The 25,658-nt window shown below is 45.4% G+C and overlaps 1 long non-coding RNA gene across 3 annotated transcripts in view; it reads left to right on the top strand.

The window, feature by feature from the left end:
- The first annotated feature begins 14,945 nt into the window (after positions 1-14,945).
- Positions 14,946-25,658, top strand: part of LOC123000867 (uncharacterized) — a 49,312-nt gene continuing 38,599 nt past the window's right edge. Inside the window, exons 1-2 of one of the 3 annotated variants that reach the window (XR_008959718.1) lie at positions 14,948-16,214; positions 23,054-23,388. This is a non-coding gene — a long non-coding RNA (uncharacterized LOC123000867). Of the gene's footprint in view, positions 16,215-23,053; positions 23,389-25,658 lie in introns of all 3 variants that reach the window. The other 2 variants (XR_006409212.3, XR_008959717.1) reach the window with 2 other exon arrangements.

Below are 25,658 nucleotides of genomic sequence, written 5' to 3'. Positions count from 1 at the left end.
AGAGAAAGCTAAGATGTCTGTTTTCTCCTCCAGAAAAAAAAGAAAACTTTCCCATTTCATTTTATATTTTCAGTTCCTTTTAGATGATAAGCTGACATTGAAGCACACTAATTGGTTATGTTATTTTTAAATGAATTTTTAATGGCAAATAATTTGTTCCATCTGGGAAAAGGCACTTTCAGCAAACAGGCACAAATCAGGATGGATTATTTCCAGCATTTAAAAAAAAAGAGAAAGTGTATTTAGATCCACTTCATACTGGTCGTTCAGTGTCAGCGGCATTTCCTGATCCTGAAGAGGGTCTGAGCCCTTGGCTGCTTCTCTCATCCCTGAGGCACTCACCTCTCACAATATTAAAGAGACTTTTGCTCACACACTCCCTCCCCTCCACGGTTTCTGTCAGCCCCGGTTCAGGTGGTTGCGGTTCGGGTGGTTGCCGGGGACAATTGTGGTTCACACTGTGGTGGGAGCACACACCGAACTTAACCCAGCCCTTGACAAAGGCAATCGGTGGTGTCACACGTCAGCCTGAACTTGGGTGAACTTGGCTTCTCTGGGTGCTGTTCCCATAGCACACCAGCCTCTTATTTAAGAGGAGGGAGCAGGAAAAGCCATCAAGCATTTAGGGAAAACAAGGGATAAGACAGTCCTGGGGTCCGATTTGATCCATCCTGCTCTCTCATTTGCCCTCTGCGAGCTCCAAAACGAAAAGCATTCGTAGAAAGGAAAGAACAGTTATTTGTACACTCATATTCCTAGCAGCGTTTTTCACAATAGCCAAATGCGAAACAACTCAAATGTCCACGGATTGCTGAGTGGATAAACAAAATGTGGTCTCTATGTACAGTGAAGTATCATTCAGCCAGAAGAAGGAAGGCAATTCAGACACATGTGCCACCATGGATGAACCTTGAAGACATCATGCTAAGTGAAACAAGCCAGACACAAAAGAACAAATATTATATGATTCTACTTATCTAAGGTACCTTGAATAGTCAAATTGGCAGCAACAGAAATTAGAAGAGAGGTTACCAGGGGCTGGGGAAGGGGGGCATCAGGAATTGTTTAATGGGTATTTCACTTGGGGATGATGAAAAGTACTGGAGATGACAATGAGAATGGATTTTATGCCACTGAACTATACACTTAAAAATGGTTAAAACGGTTAAGTTTTATGTTTTATATGTTTTACCACAATTAAAAAAAAAAGGGAAGAAAATATGTTTGTGCTCTTCACTGCCCCCAGGTCCTTTTTTTTTTTTTTAAGATTTTATTTATGTATTTGACAGAGAGAGAACAAGACAAGCAGCAGAGGGAGAGGGAGACGCAGACTCCCCACTGAGAAGGGAGCCTGACACAGGGCCTGTTCTCAGGACCCTGAGACCATGACTTGAGCGGAAGGCAGCTGCTTAACTGACTGAGCCACCCAGGCACCCCCGCCAGGTCCTTTTTTATTTTTTTTATTTTTTTTTAAAGATTTTATTTATTTGACAGAGATAGAGACAGCCAGCAAGAGAGGGAACACAAGCAGGGGGAGTGGGAGAGGAAGAAGCAGGCTCATAGCAGAGGAGCCTGATGTGGGGCTCGATCCCATAACGCCAGGATCACACCCTGAGCACGCCAGGATCACGCCCTGAGCCGAAGGCAGGCGTTTAACCGCTGTGCCACCCAGGCGCCCCGCCAGGTCCTTTTTTAAAGAAAGGCTTCTAGGTATCATTGCTAAGTAAGGCAATGTTTAGTGACAAAACTAGCTGGTGGCGTGCTGGTAAGTATTTATCAACCGGCTTTCCAACAACAGCAACAAAATATCTGTAGCAAGTATGTGTACAGAAGATGATTATAAATGTTACTGATAGAAAGGACGTGAGTCACATGATTTACAAATAACAAAACATACAAACTCCTGTATGTCCATGATTTCTCAATACAACTGATTTTCATGAAACGATTTCATTGACTCCTGCTGAGCTCTTGTATCCACAGTGGTTGCAACTAATGACCAAATACTATTCTGACATGAATACTGGTTGATATTTTAATTTACTTTAATGAGTAAGACAAAAATGAAACAATAAAGACATAGGTGAGAACATCATTCATCAATGATGTAAGCAATTTTTTTTTTATGAATTGGATGATAGTTTTGTACTGTGTTTTTTGTTTGTTTTTTTAAGTAGGCTCCACGCCCAGTGCGGGGTTTGAACCCTGGGATCAAGACTTGCTGCTCTACCAACGAAGCCAGCCAACACCCCTTCCCTCTCCTCTTGATCTGGCATAGCAGGGACTTATGCAGGGGGCCATAGGAATCCCTGTCTATTAAAGAAATATGGGGAAATCTACCACAGGCTCTGACTTCTGGGCATTTTCTTTCTAGTCTTCTGATGCTCAGTACAGCAATTTAATGACCTCAACAATCGGAAAAGAGGGAAACTCTACATGATGTATCTTAAGTAGGAATCTTGGAGTGGCTGCCCATTAAATGGGATTTCATTGGTGAGAAAAGCATACCACAGAAGGAAGTGGGAAAACTGAATAAGCCCTATGATAAAATGAGGCAATAGAAATAGTGCAAATCTAGAGGCGTAAGAAAATATTTTTATTTTTATTTTTTTTATTTTTTAAGTAAACACTATACCCAACGTGGATCTGCTACTCACAACCCCGAGATCAACAGTCACATGTCCTACTGACTGAGCCAGCCAGGTGCCCCAGAAAATATTAAAAAACAAAAACAAAAAACTCAGTAACATCTGGTCATCATATATTATGTAATTCATGGACCCTTTTAAAGAGAAAAAAAATTGTTACAGACTCATTTTAAAAGAAAAATAATTCTCATGGACCCTCAATATTGCCTTAAATGATTTTTATTATGTTTTTAAAAAAATACAAACATAAACTAGGCATGAAGCCTGTATGCTTATAACCCTCATATAATTGCAAAAATAAATGTACTAAATACAAACAAAACCACAAAAATCAACACTTTTAATGAATGGCACTAATTTAATGAACAACATTAATCTAATGTGATGAATGATATTCTTGAAAACAAGTTGCCACTGTTGGGGGTTAATTGGTTTGTTGAAAAAAATTAATTAATCCATCAGTGAATAAATCTTGACTTCATCGGTACCAGCAGCGGGCAAATGACAGCATCACTGACCCACCCCCCCCCTCGAGCCACCAGCTCTTCACTGCTACATAAACACCAGGGAGTGCAAAGTGCTGCCTCTCATAGAAGGAATGGTTTCTTCTCTCTTCTATTTTCCCACACTTGTTAATAAGCAAACAAAAAAAGAAACAGCAAGGAGCTCAGATTCGCCGCATAGTTCATACATGTAGGTGGTGTGTAGTTTTACAGTATTAAAGGTTGCCTGGTGGGGGGGACATTTACTTGCTTTATTCTTTTTTTTTTTTTTTTTTTTAGATTTTTTATTTATTTATTTGACAGAGACAGAGACAGCCAGCGAGAAAGGGAATACAAGCAGGGGGAGTGGGAGAGGAAGAAGCAGGCTCCCAGCGGAGGAGCCTGATGTGGGGCTTGATCCCATAACGCCGGGATCACGCCCTGAGCCGAAGGCAGATGCCTAACCGCTGTGCCACCCAGGCGCCCCTACTTGCTTTATTCTCCCATAATTGATTTTATATCGCTTGAGACCCCATTGCTGTCCGGCAACGAGAAACACCTTACCAATGCAGTCCCTCTGGTGTCTGGCCATCTTCTGGAAGGAGACCGCTCTCGCATTGCGGTTCCCCAGCCCGCAGCACCGTCCAGCCTCTACGTGCGCGGAATCCTCGCCGAGGTCCGTGGTGAAGGGCCGAGCTGAGGTCAGCTAGCCTCCGTGCTCTCTCTCTTCTGCAAGGCCCGTTGCCCCTCGGACCACCAGGAACGATGATGCGCTCCCCGCTGGCCCCGGGCTGCCCTGGCACCCCGACCCCACCCACCCCACCCCCCACCCCGGCGTAGCCCTGTCTTGCCCTGAGGCCTGCACTGCCAGCAGAGCTTCCCTCCTAGGGCCCGACCCCATACCCCCGCGGCCCCACCGCCAGTTTCTGGTCTGAGTCTCTGTGGCTTGGGTGGTTATCTGGAAAGGCAGCAGGTGGGAGGAGACGCCACAATCCATGCACCACAGAAACTGGGGGTGACGTTTCTTTAGACCATGGGCATGACTTTGTGTTCTGTACCGCGATTTCCAGCAAATTCTGTGGAACTTCAAGGGGAGCAGATTTTGCCAGCCCCAAGATATGCCTCTTCCGCATGTTGATTATCTTAAGCTGATTGGTTTTGTTTTTAAAGATTTACTTATTTAGTTGGGAGAGGGTGGGGGAGGGGCGGAGGGCAAGGGAAAGAGCCTTTAGCAGACTCCCACCTAGCGCGGAACCCCACGGGGGGGGGGGGAATTAATCAGCTGATTGTTCAAGAAATAACAAGCACAGGGTGAAGCCTTGAAAACGGAGAAGTTACCCTTTTGCAGAAAACGTTTACATTTATAAGAGAAATCTCCATTTGTAAGGGTGTCTCCTACACGAACCTGGAAGAGGAGGACATCTAGAGCTCTAGAAATCTGTTCCCAGTGGAGAATGCAAGGACTTAATCTGCATGACAACCTTACCTTTGTGCTTCTCCTGGTCACCTCCCTAAACTGACTGCCCACCCCCAACCTCTTTGTCTTGGGCTGAAGGTGGTGTTTGAGGTTATTTGCTTTGGCCATTTGGGGGAGTTCAGTTTTTTGGGGCCTCTCCCACTGTATGCAGGAGGTATACCTGTTATTAAACTGTCGTTTGTTTTTCTACTGTTACTCTCTCTCCTGTCAATTTAATTATTAAACCAGCCAAAGAGCCTAGAAGGGAAGAAGTAAAACTTTTCCACCAGTACAGCGCCCAGGACAAACCAGCACCGCGACTGCTCCCTGAGCCCAGATGGTAACTGTTGGGTGGCAGGGGAGACTGTCATCTACAGGCACTATTACTCACACCTGAAGCTAACAAGCATCAACCTAGAACGGGTAAGATCAGCCACCTGCGGAACCAAAGCACTTCAGACAGCTTCTGCACAGCCAGCCACTGGGCGGGATATAATCAGGAGATGAGAGCACCTCTCAAGCCAATCAAGAGACCAGAGGGCCTCTGTAGTGTGGCCATTGCCTCCTTAGGACTGGAACCTTTTTTAACGGTGCCTGGGAGGCTCAGTCGGTTCAGCCTCCGACTCTTGATTTAGGCTCAGGTCTTGAGCTCAGGTCGAGAGTTCAAGCCCTGCTTTGGGCTCCATGCTGGATGTGGAGCCTACTCAAAAAAAAAAAAAAAAAAAAAAAAAAAAAACCCACCTAAAATAATGACCTAGTTGATCACAGTTTAACTGATGGCCTGACGGAAGGATGTTGTGCTCTGTATGGATGCTAAAACCTAGGAGAGGGAGCCAAAGAGTAAATATTTGTCAGTGTTTATCCTGTGCTGCAAATACTGTATGTTTGACAGGTCACTGCATAAAATAAAGCCAACATTTACAGGACACTCGCTATATGTGCCAGGCCAGAGGTAAGCTTAAAATCCACTCTCAGTTAATCTGGACAAACACATAATGAGGTAGGTTTAACCATCAGTCTTTTGTGAGTTTGATTACTGGGAATCAGTCTCCTTTGGGACTGATTTGCTCTGAGAGATCTGAGGATACTGAATATCTGGACTTGCAAAGCTGAGAGTTTGGAACATAGTGACCCCGCCAACATACAACTACCCGGGCGTGCCAGGCTGAAACAGATGGCTGGACTCTCTTCAACCATCTTGATTACAAAAGAGATCATCTGTTCCAGCCCTCAGTTGACCCGGGCAGCATATCAAAGTCATGTTTTTGTTGCAGGATGCTAGACTCCAAATATGCAAACCCCAGATTGGAAGAGACATGTGACATGGAGTTCAAATGGGCCAGTCTCTGCAGAAACTGGAACTGTTTTCATCATGCATGCTTTACTTCAAGGACACGTAAACAGAAACAAGAATACATTCCACTAAAGACAGGTGACATGTCTGGAATGACTTTTAGGGGACAAAAGTGGGCACAGAGTGGGGAATGCATTGGCAAGGATTCTAACTGCCAGGAAGGAGAGGAACCCCCGCTCCCAAAAAGGCATCTTGATAGAAGATTTAAAACTTGAATCATTAACATTATAATCTTACTACAACTGGTAAATATCTAAAAGGAGGGAATTATAATTATTCTGACATTATGCAGCTTCCAGCCTAATGTCAGTCTGAGCTGATCTTAGCTCTAAGACAAGAGATTGCCCTGTGGCGTGGGGAACACCCATCTGCTGCCGTCACATAATCGAACCCAGCAGGGCTGGGAGGACTGGCGTGCTGTTCTTACGCCAAGATGAAAGTGGCTGGCACAGTGTGTCTGCTTTGGTAATTAGACCTCTCATTACAGCTCTTGAAAATAAAGCCAGACCCAGCAACTTTTTTTTTCCAGCAACTTTCTTTGATAGTAAAATATTCCTGCCTTCTTCTAGACATGGGTACTGATCTAAGAGGTATCTGTTGATAGTAACAAAAGTATAAAATATGCACAGGTGTATGTATAAGATATATATAAAATAATGAATTGAAGATCAGAGAAAACTTATGAAACGGTATATGCCTATGATCTGAAAGACAGCCTCAAATATGTACATATGGATGAATCAATGACCCATATTGCAGCAATATGGACCCCATGGAGATGTGGGCAGAAATGAAAAGGAGGGGCGCCTGGGGGGCTCAGTCAGTCCAGCATCCAACTCCTGGTTTCAGCTTTGGTCATGATCTTGAGGTTGTGGGATCGAGCCCCATGTCAGGCTCTGCACTCAGTTTGGAGTCTGTTTGAGATTCTCTCCCTCTCCCTCTGCTCCTCCCCCTTCTCTCTCTCTCGAATAAATAGATAAAAAGAAAGGAAAAGGAACATTTTGTAAATATTAAATATATATTTGTATTTTATTTATACATATTTATTTTTTAAAATTCTGCTTTTACATATTATAATATACATACATATAATATACATATGCATATTATATATAACGTGCGTATATATGTATGTATATTATATATAATCACATTTTATTTATACATATATATTTTAATACTCCTTTTTCTTCCTATTCGTGTCTCCTTAAAGTCCATGATGATGCAGTATCCTGGGTCCCCATTCATTCATGCCCCCTTTTCTCCTATTCCTCCACAATAAGATAAGGGAGGTAAGATTGTGAACAATGAGCATAGTATCTGTGATATTTTAGTTTAAGGATGTGGGGAGTGGTACAAAAGGGCTGCTATTCCCAAGACTGTCTCCACACACAGGGACAGAACAGTTCCAGTGATACCAACTGTCTCTTCTTTGTTTTTTGTTTTTTTAAATTAAAACAACAAAAAAAATTTTTAAGTAAACTCTACCCCCAATGTGGGGCTCAAACTCACAACTTAGACATCAAGAATTGCGTGTTCTACCAACTGAGGCAGCCAGGTGCCCCTCCAATTATTTTGTCTTCTTTTCCTTTTTTTTCTCTTTTTAAAGATTTTATTTATTTATTTATTTATTTATTTGAGAGAAAGAGAGTGAGTGCGAGAGCACAGCGGGGCATAGGGGGAGGAGGGGAGAGAGAAGCAGGCTCCTCACTGAGCAGGGAGCCCAATCCAGGGCTGGATCCCAGGACTCTGGGATCATGACCTGAGCCAAAGGCAGACACTTAACTGACTGAGCCACCCAGGCGTCCCACCTTGATTTTTCAATCAAGCCAAGCATGGTGATCTGTCTGTATCCCCGTGAGATCAGAACTTCTAATCCTGACAGGTCTCCATGGCTCTATGGACAGAAAACATGGATCAGTCTGACCAAAAACTACAGCCAGAATAATTCTCAGAATTTTCCTATTGCAAATTTTTAAGAGACAGTTTCAGAAGGGTGGCAATGATACACTGAATGAAAGTTTGGGTGAGCCTGTGGACCAGTGAAAATAGTTTATAGGCTAAAAATGTTTTTTAAAAGTTTACAATTTTTTTGCTGATTATTAAAATAATACAGCTGATTGTAGAACATACAGCAAAGCATAAAGAGAGCGAGAGAAAAGAAGAATCACCTATAACCCTTATCCCACTGTGGCTGTGAACAACTGTTTCAGCCTCAGAGGTGGAGCTAAACGAATCTTACACCGTTGACAAATGTCCTCCAGTATTTGGTGTCTGCCCCTCACTCCAAGAGCTTCTCATCCACACTCCCAAAGCCAACGACACTTCGTAGGGCAGCCTGAGTCTTGCACAGAATTGGGAACTGCTATAAAGTGAATGTTTGGAGTCCCCAAGGGGGCTTCTGCCCAGAAATGCTCTGTTCCAATCTGCTTTCCAGAACCAGGACTCAGGAGACAGCGTCTGTCCACGGGAAAAGTTGGCTCGATGTAAATACCTGTTGCCTTAAACTCATTCGTGCCGAAATGTGAACGAGGACTGGTAGATGTGTCTACAAGGAGCAAGAGGGCTACCCAGCGCGCCAGGCCTCTGAGTTAGGAACACTGCCCTGCAGGAAGGAGCCCTTCTACAGTCAGGCGGCCCCACTTGTTAGTGACTCCTTTAACTTTAAACACGGCTATTCTTTGAGCAGAAACCGTCTAAGTGGTGCTCGTCTTCCACGGCCCCACGGCACCTGTATCACGTGGGAAAGCTGGGCTGGCACACGGAAGTCAAATCGCAGACATCCTTTCGCCTCTACTTTCTTCCCTTTTGAAAGTGACCTCTTTCTCTCACATCCCCGAACTGTTGAAATTCATTGAAAATAGCAGGGAGCCTATGGGGCCAAGTTGTCCGGTTTCACATGGGAATTTCTCATCGGTCCCCAGCACTCAATCTTTCACGGCTTGTCTCCACGTCTGAATTAGACATGGCTCTGAGGTCACTGAACCCCAAATTGATTAAGTCCCTTGCATTGGCTTGGAGTAAGAGCCGTCCTGTGTATTTATTAAATAAAATTATCTAGTGTCTTTCAGATTCTTTTACAATGAACTAATTCCCTTGTTTCCTGGAATTCTTTGATATTCCAAAAGCTTCTGGAACATTTTACATGAGACTTTTCTAGGTTCTTCTTCCTCAGAAACAGGAAGTTGACAAAAAGTCCCAAACATTTATTTTAGTTCCCAACATTGGGATGGACATCCAGCAGGCTCTAAAAATAGGAAAAGCCCTTCCACATTGAATTTTGTCTTTACCAAAAGGTTCAATAGATTTAAAGTTACTCTGAAATTTATCCACGGCCCACCTGGTCCAGTTTGGAGGCATCTTTACACTCATAAATATTCTTGGCTCTGAAAATACTACACCTGGAAAACGGCTTTATTTCCATTCCCGGACAGGGTAAACGATTATAACAACAACAAACGTTGATGACGACAGCATGCTTTTCATTGAAACATTCTATTCTCTCATTCATGACAGGAATTGCTGTATTAGCACGTCTATGGGTCCTACCCACCGTGTGGCCTGTTCGCTTTCCATAGTTCATTGAGGTGAAATTCTTATACAACTAAAGTGTTTTCAAGGGAACTGTTTCAAAGTGAACAGTTCAGAGGCATTTACTCCACTCACAGCGCTGCACAACCAACCCTCTCCATCCAGTTCCAAAACCCTTGCAGCACTGCAAAGCAAAACCCTGGGCGCAGGGAGCAATTTCTCCCAGTTCCCCCGCCCCTCCGGCCCCTGGCAACAGCCTCTTCCGGCTGCATTCTGTCGCCATGGATTTATCTATTTGGCTCTCTCCTGTCAAGCAAACCCTGTAAGAGGTAGTCTTGTGTCTGGTGTCTTTTGCTTAGCGTTCTGGTTTGGAGGCTCATCCACAGTGTAGCTTATGTCCTTCCTCGTTATGGCTGAGTAATTTTTCATTGTACGTGCATGTAACAATTTGTTCATTGATGGGTATTTGGGCTCGTCCTACCTTTTAGCTGTTATGAAGAGTCCTGTTATGAGCGTGTTCGTACAGGTGCTTGTTTAAGTTCCTGTTTCGATTCTTTGGGGTATATACCTAAAAGTAAAATTGCTGGGTCATATGGTAATTCTATGTTTAACTTTTTGAAGATCTGCCAAACTGCCTTCCACGGGCTATAGCATTTTACATTCCTATTAGCAATGTATGAGGGTTCCAATTTTTCAACGTCCTTGCCAACACTTTTTCTTTCTTTCTTTCTTTCTTTCTTTCTTTTTTTAATTATTGTTATATGGGGTGCCTGGCCAGGCACTTTTGATCTCGGGGCTGTGGGTTTGAGCCCCACATTAGGTGTGGAGATTACTTAAAGATGAAATCTTTTAAAAAATAATAAAAGAAAATAAAATTACTGTTATGGCTGTCCTAGTGTCATTGCCTGTTTTTTCTAAATAAAGTTTTATTGAAACATAGCTATGTCCATTCCTTTACATGGTTATGATGCTTCTGCTACCATGGCAGAGACTGTGAGGCCCATAAACCTAAAATATTTACTGTGTGGCCCTTTAAGAAAACGTTTTCTGTACTCTAGTTTGGACAATTAGCCCTTCTTTTTAATTTGTCATTTTATTTGACAGCTTCCCCAAATAAGACCAAATAGTATTGTGACCTCGGATGAGTTAGCTTATTTTTAGTCTTAAATGTCCTTATCTGTAAAAAGATACAGTAGGACTCGTTGATTTCCAAGTTCTCTTTTGGAACTTTATAATACTCTGAAAAACTATGGTATTTCCAAGATGGGCAATTAATTTGCAGTTTATACTTTATGTAGTCTGTAACTTGCTCGGCTCTCTTCTGGCTTAAATTAATGGTTTCCTCCATAACTCTCTTTGATCTATTCATCGCACAAGCACAGGACAGTAGCCAATTCCCAGCTCATGTTGTTCTTTCTCTGTACCAAGTGGCAACAATTTGGCGGGATTGTCTAGGAAGGTAAAGACAAAGGAGCAAGTGAAAATTCCTGGCTCCTCTAGCAAGGAGAAAAGAAATCCTGTCGAAACCAAACGGCATCATTCATGGTTTCTTAAATGCAGCTGTGCCCAATTTAAGACCGAGGCTCCTTTCTCTGGCTTCTCAGCCTGGGGTGAGGAGCCAGGAAGAAAATGAAAAGAGGTGGAGTGAGGGAGAGAGCGAGCAGACTCTTTCGGGTACGTCACTAAAGGAATGCTGATGTTGGACGGCTCATGTTAATGACCTAGTTACCCCCTTAGAAGGCTGCAAGGATGAACGAGGTACTCAGCAGGCACCTCGGATCTGGCATGAGTTGGGTGTGGACGAGACCCCAGGGAATATTGTAGCCCAGCCTCTCAGTTTCAAAATGAAGAAACAGAAATGCAACGCCTGGCCCATAGTCACTGGGGGAATTGCCGGCAGGACACGGAGAAGCCCCAGGTGCCCTGACTCGAGTCCAGGGAAAGGAGGTACCCGAGCCAACGGACAGGCGGATGTTTCGTAACCTGTGGGATGAAGTGTGTAGTGCAGCCAGGATGTCAGGGGAGTGTTCTGAGGCCTGGCCCCCGCTGGTTGGACCCGAACCAGAAAAATGTTGCTGCTATGGTCAGGAAGGACGTACCTGGTCCCTGGAGAGCTGTAAAACATACCCGGCCATTTCTTACCCTTGGGTCTCTAAGACGGTTTGCATGAAGCCACACCATGAACGGAGCACTGGGTTAAGGTTTACCCCTCAACAAGCTGACGTGTAATTGGGGAACACACTATAGACACTCTGGAGAGGGCTCAGAAGGTGTGTGTCCACCCCTCCACAGGAGGAACCAGGTGTTCTCGGCCAAGCACCGTGGTGCCCCAGCTTGGCCCAGTATGACTCAGTTGAACCAACTTCTGTTATCAGCAAGTCCTGCCCGTGTATCCCGTGGGGTCCTGCCAGTACCAGAATTGGGGTGACTGCTGCCTGATGGGAAACTCTTCCTATTATTGTGGGACAACCTCTAGCTCTGAAATTGCTCAAAGTTCATTTTTCCCCCAGCTCTACTGAGGTATGATTGACAAAAGTTGTATAGATTTAGGTGTGTAACATGATTTTTTAAATATGTATGATATGGTTTAATATGTGTCTGATGTGGTTTAATACGTGTCCATTGTGAAAGGATTACCACAACAGAGTTAATGAACATATCCACACCTAAATTGTTACCTTTTTTTTTTTTTTTCAGGTTTCATTTTTAAAATCCAGGGCCACCGGCTCCCTATTGCACGCACCTTGAATCTCTCGCTGGCCCCACCCTGCTTCCTCCCCACCCTTTTGCACAGGCTGTTTCCTCTGCTGGAAGGCACAGGTTCTCGATTTCTGCCAACTTCTACAAATCCCTCAAGACTCTCAAGTCCCATACCACCTCCTCCAGGAAGTCTTCCCTGACCTTGGTTTCCCCATCTCACTTTTACCACAGCATGGATCCTACCCTAACATGTTTTCCCATTGACTTGTCCTCCTTCACAGCGAGTCCGTGAGTCTCTGGAGGACAGGCACTGGCTCTTCTACGTCTGCCTCCCTCACATTTAGTTCCCTAGTGAACTGCAGCAGGCAGTCGATGAGGGAAGGAAGGGATGAAGGAAGGAGTGATCGCGGGGTGCCCGTCTCTCCCTCTGGGAACCCTCCCTGATGAAGCTCTGGGAGGGGACTTCCCTCGTGGGTGTTCTTTCACAGAGGGCAGACTTTTGTCCCAGGACTCTGAGATCATGATCTGAGCCAAAGGCAGACGCTCAATCGACTGAGCCACCCAGGTGCCCCTTGGCCCAAGTTTTCATAGTCGCCTCAATAACTTCTCTTCCATTCTCCCTCTGTCTCCCTTAGCAGAGGGGATGGGCTCCCAGAAATGAACTGGGGAGACAGCCTCTTGATTGGCCCTCTTCCATAGTGTCTGAACGTAACTCCAGAACCAATCCAGCCACGTGGCTCCCCTCCTTAAAGTCTCCCTGGCTCCTGGGCTCCGGGGGTCTGTAAGCACCCCACACACACTCCCCCGCAGCCACGGTCCTCCGCAGACACCTGATGCCACCTGCCCGCAGGAAGTCCTGTGCTCTTTCCTGACTCTGGGCTTCCTATCTGGTTGTCTCTATTTTACCTTTCCTTGAGCCCCTTCGGATTCCTCCCCAGCTCCAAATTTGCCTTCTCCGTGGAGCTTTCCCCAGTCTTCCCACAGACTGAGCCGCCCTCCTCCTCCCACCGGTCTGACCCCTCTGGCAGCACCTCCACCTGGCTCTAGCCCCGCCCCATTACCTTCTCCCCAGTTACATGTGAACTCCCTGAGGCCGGTCCGTGCCTTACTCCCCTCTGGAGCCCTGACCGCTAACACACTGATGAGCAAGAGAATTGCCTTTTACATGGGTGTCTAAGCCAACTGGGTCTTTTGGTCTTCCTTAAGCCAGCATTACCGCTGCGGAGGTTAAGGGAGCACAGGGGCAGGACAGGAGCAGAGCTGTGTGTTCTTGGTTGCAAGCCAAACACAAACACAGGGAATACCTACCTTATACCAGCCGAGAGTCAGCTATGTATCTGCTAATTTTGTGTGCAAAACATCCGCATCTCAAGCCCAGCCAGACCAGGCATTGCTCCTGTTAGCTGAGAGGGGTGAGCGGGAAGTTCGGATGACAGCAGAAGCTGGGCGGGAGGGGCGGGCAGCGGCTGGTGATGGAGGGGCACCCACACGGCATTTGGCAGGATGACTACTCTCCTGGCCCTGCTTGGCTGCCGTGCGGCCATCACCATCACCGAGCAGGAGCCCGGTCTCATTCTGGCAGGACACATTAGTCTCCCCTTCCAGGCCAACACCTTCTGAGAAGCATTATGGTGTAACGGAAGAGATGGGCTTCAGAGCTGCGGAGACCTGGGACCAAATCCCAGTTCAGCCACTGCTAGCTGTGTGATCTCAAGCAAGTTACTTAACCTCTCTGATCTTCAGACTCCTCTTCTAAAAAAATAGAAATTAAAAAAAAACCTTATTTCACAGGATTATTTATTCCTAGAGAAAATATTTTTTGAGTCCTCATTTGTACCACCTCTTACCTAGTCAATGGGAATAGATAAGTCTTTAAATACTAGTTTCTTTTCTTTCTTCTATTTATTCCCTAGTCAAAGCCCAGAATCCTTAGAGAAATCCCCTTCATTCTTTCTCCCCTCCACTGCCTGTTATATTTCCTCCAAGGAAAGATCAACTAATAAATAATAACAACAGTAACACCTAACACTTGTCAGGTACTTCCTATGTGCTAGGCATTATTTGAAGTACTTACATATATTTACTAATTTAATGCTCCTAACACAAAGAGCTTGGGACTTGACAAGTAAGGGAAAGGAGACACGGAGAGCTAAGGAATTTGTCAAGGTCACGCAGCTAGCAGATAATGAAGCTGGGATTTGAACCTGAGCAGCCCAGTTCCAGCCCATAGTCGGAGCCAGTGTGTTAGAGATCATAGAGTTCGGTCTGTCTGGATGATGCCATGTCTGCCCAGCGGTCTCTCACCCCGATCCCTTCTTTTCTCTTCTCTCTTCTTCTCCGCGTAAGAAACTGAAGGTCACTTTGGGTAGGGTTAGGCGACAGGCTCAGAGTTACACAACTACTATGGCATTTGTCCTGAGCCCATTCCTGTGCCCTTCCTCTGACACTGGGCAACAGTAGACACGCACTAAGAAAGCAAATGGCTGAAACTGGTCACTGTGTTGAGTCAGTCATTTATATGACTTTATCCTTCTAGTTGTAACAATCACTCGAAGGTATCAGACCTGACGGTAAAAAAAATATTTCCGTGCAATATCATAATGTTTGTTTTCGTTTAATTAATACCAGTCTGAAACGCATTCTTTGTTTCTGCTCGTGTTTCAATTTCTGCCCCCATAAATATTTGTGCTGTTGTCTTAGTTTCAATTAGCTTTTGCTGTTTTCCTTGGACCGGGTTTTTCTGTTGGGATAGGGGTGGGGTATTTACAGTCATCTTCGAAGCTTTGCATCCCAAAACCACAGTAGCCACAGCTCGGAGATGACATTGATACACAGTCAAAACAAGCCTGGGGTGCCCTGGGGGCTCAGCCCTGCTGCTGTGTCTCAGTGGCAGGGCGACCCTGAAGCTCAAGACGCCCAGAGGCTGTCATCACAGGGAGGAACAGCAGGGACACACCCTCCACCGAATCTGAATCTTCGAATCTTCATGAACTCGGCTGTCGAACTGACTGAGGTCACCACGATCCCGAACCGAAGTCCAGGGACGAATGCTTTCTTGTGTCAAGGGGGTCCACGACCCAGGAGATAAGAGTCAGTAGGTGGCCTGGAGAAACTGGAGCGTAAGTTTCCAGAGGACGGTGTGGGTGATGAGACCTCGTAGGAAGAAAACTTGGCAGATAGCAGAATTTCCCAGCTCACCTGTATGAGTCGGTGAGTTCTGGGTTTTGATTTCTTCATCTGTAAAATGGGAATAATAATACTTGTCTTGCTTATTCCCCAGGGACCAAGTGAGGAAATTAAGTAAATGAGATCAATTTGCAAACTGTAAAGTGCTCCGGAAATGTGATCAATTATATTATTGCTCTTCTGTCATGTTTATAATAAGGCAGTGGCATTTCCCCAGAACAGTGTACATAGTATGTAGCAGTGAGTTCCACTAAAACGCTCCAGAAAAATAAAATGATACAATTCTCATGAGAAACATCTATTTGCATTTTCAAACCTAGGGAAAGAGAAACAGCTTTGCAAACATAATAACAGAACAACAAAACACTGCAAGGTAGTGCTGGACGGGGACTTCCCATGGGCACCAGCCCTAAGTGTTCCAGACACGTGAGGAGGGGGAAGCAGTGAAATGTGAACCACAGAAGAGCCAACTCCTCTGTGTGCAGGAGGCGGGACCAGATGGAGTCACTGAGGCTCCCGCCCCAGGGTAAGGGGAGCTCAATGTCAAAGCAATGTTAGAGCGTGCTACGGACTAAATCGTGTCCCCCAAATATGTATGTTGAAGCCCCCATCCCCCAGTGTGGCAATATTTGGAAATAAGTTCTTTGGGAGGTAATTAAGGTTAAACGAGGGCATGAGCACTGGCGACTTTATAAAAAGAAGAGCTCTCCCGCTCCTTCCACCCCCCCACCCCCTCCCTTTCCCTCAGAGGAAAGGCCACATGAGGACAGAGCAGACATTTGCAAACAAGGAAGAAAGCTGTCACCAGAACCCGAACCCTGCTGGAACTTTCATCTGGACTTCCAGCCTCCAGAACGGTAAGAAAAAAAATTTCGCTCAGTCTGTGATGTTTCATTATGGCAGCCCCAGAGACCAGGGCACTGAAAATGTCTTCATTTTTGGTTTAAAACTAAAAAGAAAATCAAGTTTTTCTTTAAAATACATTAATCTTGGGGTGCCTGGGTGGCTCAGTTGGTTGAGTGTCTGCCTTTGGCTTGGGTCATGATCTTGGGGTCCTGGGATCGAGTCCTGAGTCAGGCTCCCTGCTTAGTGGGGAGTCTGCTTCTCCCTCTGCCTCTGCCCTTCCCGTCGCCTGTGCTCTCTCACTTCTCAAATCAATAAAATCTTAAGAAAAAATTAAAAAAAATTAACCTCTCCAATTTCTACCCATATACTCAATAAAAACGAGAAAAACACAATTCCAGTGGAAGAGTCTTACAGAGTAAGCACCCTTTCGTCTCAAGGTGATCGCCTAGAGAAGAAGCAAGATTTCACAGTAGTCTCCGCCCAGTTCTCCTCAGAATTAGTCTGCTCTTTTAAAAGTTCACAAAATCAGGGGCACCTGTCTGGCTCAGTTGGAGGAGCGTGGGGCTCTTGATCTCGGGGTCATGAGTTCAAGCCTCACATTGGGAGTAGAGAGGACGTAAGTAAAACTTTAAAAACCCAAAAACCCAAAACATTAAAAAGTTCACAAAATCAGGGGATGCCAGGGTAGCAGGGGCTCTCCTGTGTTACCGGTCTAGTCGTGCACCAAAGTCTCAATTCCATTCCCGCAGTGGACAGACTGAAAACTCACACGCTGGATTCTGACCACCTGAGATCATACCCTGGCTCTCTCGTTTCTTGGCTGTGGAACTCTGAGAAACTTGAAAAATCTCCAAATCCCAGTCTTCTCATCTATAAAACGGGAAAAATAATCATAACAGCATCCAGCGCGGACCTGTTGCAAAGAAGAAACAAAGTAACGCACCCCAGGGTAGTGTCTGGCACCCAGGAAGGGCCCAGTTCATGTTACCGTATTACTCTCTGTCTCAGAAAAGTCGGACCCAGGATACAGAGACTCTGCCTGAGCTGAAGCTACAGACCTCCCACTGGAGAGTCAACCCTGGTCCTCAACAACCGCCCACTAGCCAGCTATGGATCTGTAAAGCCAATTAACGGAGTATCAGAGTGAGGGGAGGAAAAGTATTCGAAGAGAATGAATAGAATTAATTTAATGAAGTCCCATTCAGGAAATCCCTTCGCTCAGGACAAGGGAAGCCATTGTCTACATGACACAGAAAGATTATTTGTGCAAATATGCTTGCCGCTCGGAGCAACGAGCCTGGCACCGCTGCTCCAGTGTTGTGCAAAGGGATGTCAACAGAGAGGCCAGCACTGTGCAGGTCCCTTCCCCCCTCGGAGGATGGGTGACTCCGGAGGATGCAGGGGACTCACCCTAGGCCACAGGGCAAAAACATGGCTCAGCTTCCTGGAGCACCAATTTGATGAAGCAAAATGCAAATATCTGCATGAATTGTAAGACAGTATCTAATACCTGAAAGAACTTTCTGGCATGCCATATTCTGTTTCTGGCTGCGCCTCCAGGTCCACAGGGGCTGTGACCTGGCTTCTGCCAGGGAACTCTGGAGCAGGGGGAAGAGCCCCGACCTGGGGAGGCCCTGCCATCCCCGCAGCCTCCCTGAGGCCGCTGCCTTCTTTCCCACAGAGCGATGTTTGTCAGACTGGACAGGCTCATCCCCTCCTCCCTGAGGAAACACCTTCCACACCTCCCTCTGGAGTGAAGTGCATGTTTCTTTTACTTGTCCCAAAGCCCCGAAGCCCAACTCCCCACAGCTATTTATTTATTTATAAATATTTTATTTATTTATTTGGAAGAGAGAGCACAAGCTGGGGGAGGGAGACGGGAAGAAGCAGGCTCCCCGCTGAGCAGAGAGCCCCCTGGGGGACTCAATCCCAGGACCCTGGGATCATGACCTGAGCCGAAGGCAGAGGCTTAACCAACTGAGCCACCCAGGTGTCCCTCCCCACAGCCTTTTAAACCTCCCATATCCGTGGCTGCCCGCACACCTCGCTCCCTCCACACCTCAGCGCCCAGTTCTCCATCATTCTCCATCAAGCCTTCCCTGTCCTTCCCGGGCTCTCCGCCCCCCTGCAAAACCATGGCTGTCTGAGCGTTCATTAGCAATCCCGGCCAGGGAAAACTCCCGCTCCCTCCCCGTTCTCCCCCCCCACCCCGGTGCGCAGAACGCCCAGCGAGGTGCGCACACCGTCAGCACCTAACTACCCGAATTCACTGGCTGCTCAAATTCCTATTTAACCGGCTGTGGGTAGGCGCTGACTACGATTTTGCTCCCATTCGCTTTTCCAGTTGCCGAGAAAGTTTCTTCGCGAGGTTTGCGCTGCTCTTTTGAAATGAAATCTCAGCAGATTTCATTTCCAAACACTTAAAACAGGAAGTGAAATTCTCAAGTGCGCTCCACTGTGACAAAAGTCACATTACGCAACCCGAGTCCTCATCTGTTAGGTGGCTCCAGCGTCGGGGGCAGCGGGACTCTCCGGGGCTCCCGCAGTCGAGATTCCCTTGAGATTCTCTGAAAGAGGCTCTCACCGCGGCTGTGTCGCTCGAGGCCGGGCCAACCGGCTGAGGGTTTTGAATGCCAAACAAGCCCCTGTAGACGCTGAGTCAGATCGTGGGAAGAAGGGGCTGCAGGGAGCCAGGCGGGAGGCCAGCGGCAGCTTAGAAGACACAAAAGTGTTTCCTTTATTAAAAAAAAAAAAAAAAAAAAAGTTTTGTGGAGGAAGTTTTGTGTCCCCGGGCGAGCTCTGATTGCACTAAAACAACTGAGCTAAGCTCTGCCAGCCTCTTCCAGAAAGAGGGAGAAGAGAGGTGGCTGTCCTCCCCGCACACCAGGGCAGGGGGACCGCGCCACAGTGAGTTCGGTGCGCCGCACCAACAACACGCCAGCCGCTCCTCGCGCTTGGTCCAAGGAGTCCCGCAGAACCAGGCTTGCTGCCAGGACATCACCAATTCGCCCATGCTTCTGCTTTTGTCTGATGGTGTTCGTGTCTTTATTTTGCTGTTGTTTTGTTTTTCCCACAAACGGAAGTGAACAGTCGTTAACAAACAAATGAACCGAACAAAAGAAATCAAGAGCCAGGCTGGGAGCACAGCAAGCCAAGAGAGGCGGACACGGAGCTGTTTCCTCCCGTTCTGACAATCAGGCTCGTGTTTTGTGCTGCCCCAAACTCCGTAAGGGGCCGTTCATGGTGTTGTTGTTGTTTGTTTTGTCATCCATCCGTTCATCTGATAGTTAACTGAACTTCATTGCAGGGAGAGCCACCTACTAACACAACGTTAATGGTTCGCAGCGCTAAGTACACAGGGACTTACTAAACGCAGAGGCCGGACCAGAATCCCAGGGTTTCTGTGTCGGATCTTGTAGCCACGGGGTGGGGCGCTGGAATTTGCATTTCTTAAGAATTCCCAGGTGCTGCACACGTTACCAGCCCCAGGAGCACCGTCTGAGAAGCCCTGCCTAAATATACCCACCATCAAATCCCCAGAAGGCCCAGAACTTACGTGAGGCTCAATAATGACTCATTAAACTGAATTGAAGCCACTTTGAAACAATCTTGGACTCCCTGAGATAACAGGCCGGCTTTTGCAAATATTTACACGTTTTCTCTGCTGAGACAGACACAACTGTGCAAGAACAACTTTATAGAGCATAGTTGCTCGCATTGTACGGCAGGTATTAGGTGGAGAACATAGTTCACAGCTGACTTAGTGGCGAGTTGACACAGGTGTGGACATCCTGGGAATTGAGAAAAATAGGAAAATTACTTTCTCGTTTTTACCAAAATGACCCTGCAGGCACCTCCTTCTCCTTCTCTCTTCTTCCTCATCTCCCCTTTCCACCCTCCCCCCCTTCTCCACCCTCTCCCAGGTCTCTACCCTCTCCTAGGTCTCCACCCTCCACCTTCTCCACCCTCCACCTTGTCCACCCTCCCCCACCTCTTCACCCTCCCCCACTACTCCACCCTCCCCTTTCCCCACCTTCCCCACTTCTCCACCCTCCCCCTTCTCCACTCTCCTCCCTTCTCCCCCCTCCTCTGCTTCTCCACCCTGCCCCCCTTCTCCGCCCTTCCTCCTTCTCCATCCTCCCCCCTTTTCCTCCATCTCTACAAGGCTATCAGTGAATATTTGTACAAATACTTTGAGTTCTTTGGAAGAGAGAAACTGTATTGTTGCCAAATGAAATAAATAATTTTTCTCTGTTCTTCTTTAAGGAGGTAGTTGGGGCAATTTTATATATTCAAAAAAAAAAAAAAAAAGAACCGCCCCCCAAATTGTCTTCTTTATAACATCTTGTGTATCAAACTTAAAGGTAAACAGAAAGCCTCACTTTTTTTTATGACCTTGAAGTCTATAGTCAAAGGTGATTTGTGGAGTGGGTTTACCAGTTGGCTATTTTATAAAATACTTTTAAATTTATAATGGAGGCTTGTTTTCTATAAATAGTGTCATATCGAATATCCTCTTGTGTTTTTCAGTTCTCTCACTATTATCAAGTTATTTTATTGCTACTCACCAAGTGGCAAACCTGGAGAAATGTAAATTATATGGGCTTATAATTTAGCTTTTGTCCCCTCTTGGTTATTTTGCAAAGAGAGAAAGTAACTTTATAATTCTTACAATTTAAAAAATATGCATCAGCCATTAACTTATTTGTATTTCAGATTACCATTCCAGATAAAAATTAAATGCACAGTTTAAGTGCAATGAGGTTCTCATATATCAGTCTGGTTCTTTTTTTAATAATGTTTTGGTAACTTTAAAAAAAATTTTTACTTATTTTAGAGAGAGAGCACAAGCAGGGAGAGGAGCAGGGGGGAGGGGAGAGGGAGAGGGAATCTCCAGTAGACCCCACGTTGAGCACGGAGCCTGACTCGGGGCTTGATCTCATGGCCCTGGGTTCATGACCGGAGCCGAAACCAAGAGTTGGATGCTTAACCAACTGAGCCACCCAGTCGCCCCTTGGTAACTTTTTTAAAGCTTTCTCTTCATTAATCTTAAGAAGATAAACACCATACATAAGCATATATAAGGGGGGGAGGGAGATATAAAGGCACCTAATGAAATATCAAGCAGCAGATCTTTTTAAGAGACCTCTGTATCAGAATCACAAATAACACATCTAACTACAGGAGCTCTAAATGTTCACCCTAGCTTTGGCATTGTGCATTAGGAGAGGTTGATGATATAAACTGAAGCTGTCCTGTCTCTCATTCACAAACAATCTGGGAGGTGGCCATCAACCCCTGAGAGGCTTAATGGAAAAGAAGTAGGCCTCCTCTGCTTCCCAATATACAACATCCAAACCAAAATCAGAATGGTGCGTATGAGACCCACAGAATGTTATCAGCTCTACAGTCCCTACAGACTTTCACGATAGTGGTGAATGAGAGAAGATTCTAGAAAATTATGCAATCTCCCAAGGGTCTTTTCTGTTTTTAAGGATAAATGATAGAAAGAGATGGTAGATGGATAGACGATAGCTAGATAGTGCCTGACATTTATTGAGCACTTATTGCGTGATAGGTGCTGGGCCAATTGCTGAATCTTTATTCTTAATCAAGATGTAATTCACAGACCATAAAGTTGACCCTCTAAAATTGTACAGTTCAGTGGGTTTTAGGATATTCACAAGGTTGTGTGACTATCACCACTAGCTAATTCCAGAATATTTTCATCACCTCCACTAGATGAAAGTATCATAAAATCAATTTTCTATGTAACAAGATAAAGACAATTTTGACCTCTTAGCAGTGGTATAAGAATTCCTTACAGGAAGAAGCTTGCTTTTGCTGAGGAGATGCTTTGGTAAGGCCAAGCTGCAGAGCAAGCAGAATGTGACCACATGACAGAGGAGGGACTCACTGTGGCTCCTGGGAGCAAGGGGCTGAAGGGCAGGGAGAATGGACCATGCTGGGGTAGAGGTTTTGTTTAGTTCACTGAGGTATCTCCCCCGTGCCTGGAACAGTGCCTGGCACATAGCATTTGCTCATTACATGTATGTTGCCTGGTGTAAGTCTACCTTTATTAGCTATCAGGCTCTATTTATATCCATGTCTATTAGATCATGTTTGATTTTATTTTATTTTTAATATTTTATTCTTTTAAGTAATCTCTACACCCAACATGGGGCTCGAACTCACAACTCCAAGATCAAGAGCCATGTGCTTCACTGACTGAGCCAGCTAGGCACCCCTAGACCACCTTTAGAAATCGTCTTGTCCGGGGTGCCTGGGTGGCTCAGCCAGTTAAGCATCTGCCTTTGGTTTGGGTCATGATCCCAGAGTCCTGGGATGGAGCCCCACATCAGGCTCCCTGCTCAGTGGGGAGTCTGTTTCTCCTTCCCCCTTCTCCCTATTCTGTCCCTCTCTCACTCACTCTCTGTCCCTCTCAGATAAATAAATAAAATCTTTTAAAATAAATAAATAAAATCACCTTGTTCAAACCTACTGAATCTTTCTTGATGTTTTGTCTCCCTGATCCATCAGTTTCTGAAAGAATAGCTTTTAAATTCCCATTCTGATCACAGCAATTGTCAGTTTCCTCATGTGATTCTTTTTTTTTTTTTTTAAAGATTTTATTTATTTGACAGAGATAGAGACAGCCAGCCAGAGAGGGAACACAAGCAGGGGGAGTGGGAGAGGAAGAAGCAGGCTCATAGCAGAAGAGCCTGATGTGGGGCTCGATCCCAGATCACCGGGATCACGCCCTGAGCCGAAGGCAGATGCTTAACCGCTGTGCCACCCAGGCGCCCCTCCTCATGTGATTCTGATCCTTTTTTACTTCATCAATTTCAAGGCGTATTGCTAGGCATAGCCATCAGGATTCTAAACTACAAGCAACAGAAATTGACTTTGGCCCATTGGGAAACCTGAAACACTGGGCTCAGGGCTACCCAGCTGCACAGCAAGCCACAGGAGCCACGTGAGGAAGTTGCAAATATCACACTATTTCTGCAAAGCTATGGGTGCTGCTCTCCAGTGCCTTGAGCAGCTCCCAGTCACTGGAACACGACCGACAGAGCCAAAATGCTGTCCCAGGAACTCCGTCTTGCGCGAGACCCCAGACTGCTGGAGAAATTCCATGGTCTCTGCTTTTCCGTGTCACTAGCTCCTAAATGGAGGGAGGCAAAGGTATGTCCGTTGGCAGAGCCTGGGTCACATGACTTGCCTTGCGGACCACAAGGCTGGGAAAATGACAGTGAGGTATTTTCAGCTTCTATAGGGGGAGGTAGAGAATCCTTCAAAATGAGAAGTGGGTGAGGATTCTGCACAGGATAAATGTCTACTCCAGCTACATATAAATTCCTGATTATTCTGTCTTCTTGATATGTTTGGTTGGTCCTTGACTTACATATTTTTGCTGTGGGATTTTACCTTCCTGACCTGCTTTTGTTCACATGCCCTGCAAGGCTAACACTGGCCAGGGAAAGATTAGAGCTGGCCTTCACAGTATTGGACAGGATCCCCTATCCTGAAGTTTCTCCCTCGCCTGGGTCCCCACTCCATCTTGCTTTGCTTCAAGCCCAGTAGGGCCAGAGGAAAGGGCTTTCCTTCAGGGAAGAGTGCTGTTTTGTTTCTTTCTAGACTTCTCACACCTGGCTGCTGGCAAGGGAGTCCAGTCCATCTTCTAGAGGACAGACATTCCTGACGACAAGCGTACCAGCTGTTGTCAGGGCCAGGGCTCCTTAAAGGGAAGGAATCTACCTATAGCCCACTTCTTGGGTTTCCTTAAGAGCCAAAACCTGGCCTGGGGGGAAGCAGGAAGTCCATTTCTGAAAGAAGTGAAAAGAGGAAAAGGAACTTTGATTTGGCTTTGGGGCTGAAATCTACTTATACCAAGTATAATCCAAGTACACAGAGAAAAAAAAACTATCACCTACTTAAGACATACAAAAATTTAGAGGAAAATATAGCTAACACTGTATATCCAGTGTCTCAACCTAAGAAATAAAGCAGCACAGCCTCGACTGAAGCCCTTTGTGGCCCTCCCGGTCCCATCCTCATCCTACCCCAGACATTACTGCCATCTTACACACATTTTTAAAAATCATTTCTATGTGTGTTTTAAGATTTGATAGGGATGATAGCATACATATGCATTGTTCTGCAACTTGTTTTTTCTCCCAACATTATGTTTGGGGACTTTATCCATGTTGACAAATGTAGCTCTGATTCCTTCATCTTAATGGCTATATAGCACTGCTTTGTATAAATCATGATTTTTAAAATTCTGTTGTTGGCCATTTCAGTGGTTTCCAATATTTTGCTATTATAGGCCATGCTGTCAAAATAGTCTTCTTCTATTTTCTTGTGCATGTGGAGAAAAAAATCCCAGGAAATAAATTACTTGGTTTGAGGGCATACACAGCTTCAATTTTTTTTTTTTTTTTAAGTAGGCTCCACTCCGTGTGGAGCCCAATGTGGAGCCCAATGTGGGGCTTGAACTCAAAACTCTGAGATCAAGATCTGAGCTGAGATCAAGAGTCAGACGATTAACCAACTGAGCCGCGCAGGTGGCCCTATACATCTTTAATTTTACAAGTAATAATTCAGTTGCTTTAGTGGTTGTACCTATTTATTTATTTAAAAGTGTATTTCTTTATTTATTTAAGCAATCTTTATGCCCAATGTGGGGCTTGAACTCAAGCCCCCAAGATCAAGAGCCATGTGTTCCTCCAACTGAGCCAGCCAGGCACCCGAGTTGTACCAATTTACATTCTCATGGTAGTTTGTTTCCATAGCTCCATGTGGTCCTGAACGTTTGTAGTTGTCAGCCTGCTTAATTTTTTTCCAATCTAGCAAATGTGAAGTGTTATCTCACTGTGGTTTTAATGTGCATTTCTCGGATTACTGGTAAGGTTAAGGATCTTTGCATGTATTTGTCCTTCTGTTTCTCTTGTATTTCTCTTTCCTGAATTGCCTGTTCATATCATTTGCCCATTTTCTACTGGTGCTTTTATGTTTCTTCATTGATCTGTAGAAATTCTTTACATGTTTTGGATAATCCTTTGTTAAATATAGGCATCACAAACAGCTTCTTCTAGTCTGGCTTATTATTTTACTTAATTTATTATGTCTTTTGATAAGCCAAAGGTTTTTTTGTTTTGTTTTGTTTTTTAAAGATTTTATTTATTTACTTGAGAGAGAGAGTGAGAGCATGTGCGTGCACGAGTTGAGGGGGAGGGGCAGAGGGAGAAGCAAACTCCTTGATGTGGGGCTCAATCCCAGGACCCTGAGATCATGACCTGAGCCAAAGCCAGATGCTTAACCGACTGAGCCTCCAAAGTGCCCCAAAGGTTTTTTTTTTTTTTTTTTAATGTAGTCGAATATGTAAGAAATTTGGAATAAGCGTGAAAGATTGCTGGGTGTTCTCAATAGAAAATCATTCATTGTTTAGAGCA

Source organism: Ursus arctos, unplaced genomic scaffold, assembly GCF_023065955.2.
Source record: "Ursus arctos isolate Adak ecotype North America unplaced genomic scaffold, UrsArc2.0 scaffold_17, whole genome shotgun sequence".
Classification (NCBI taxonomy): domain Eukaryota; kingdom Metazoa; phylum Chordata; class Mammalia; order Carnivora; family Ursidae; genus Ursus; species Ursus arctos.
This window is presented reverse-complemented; position numbering and strand designations above follow the sequence as displayed.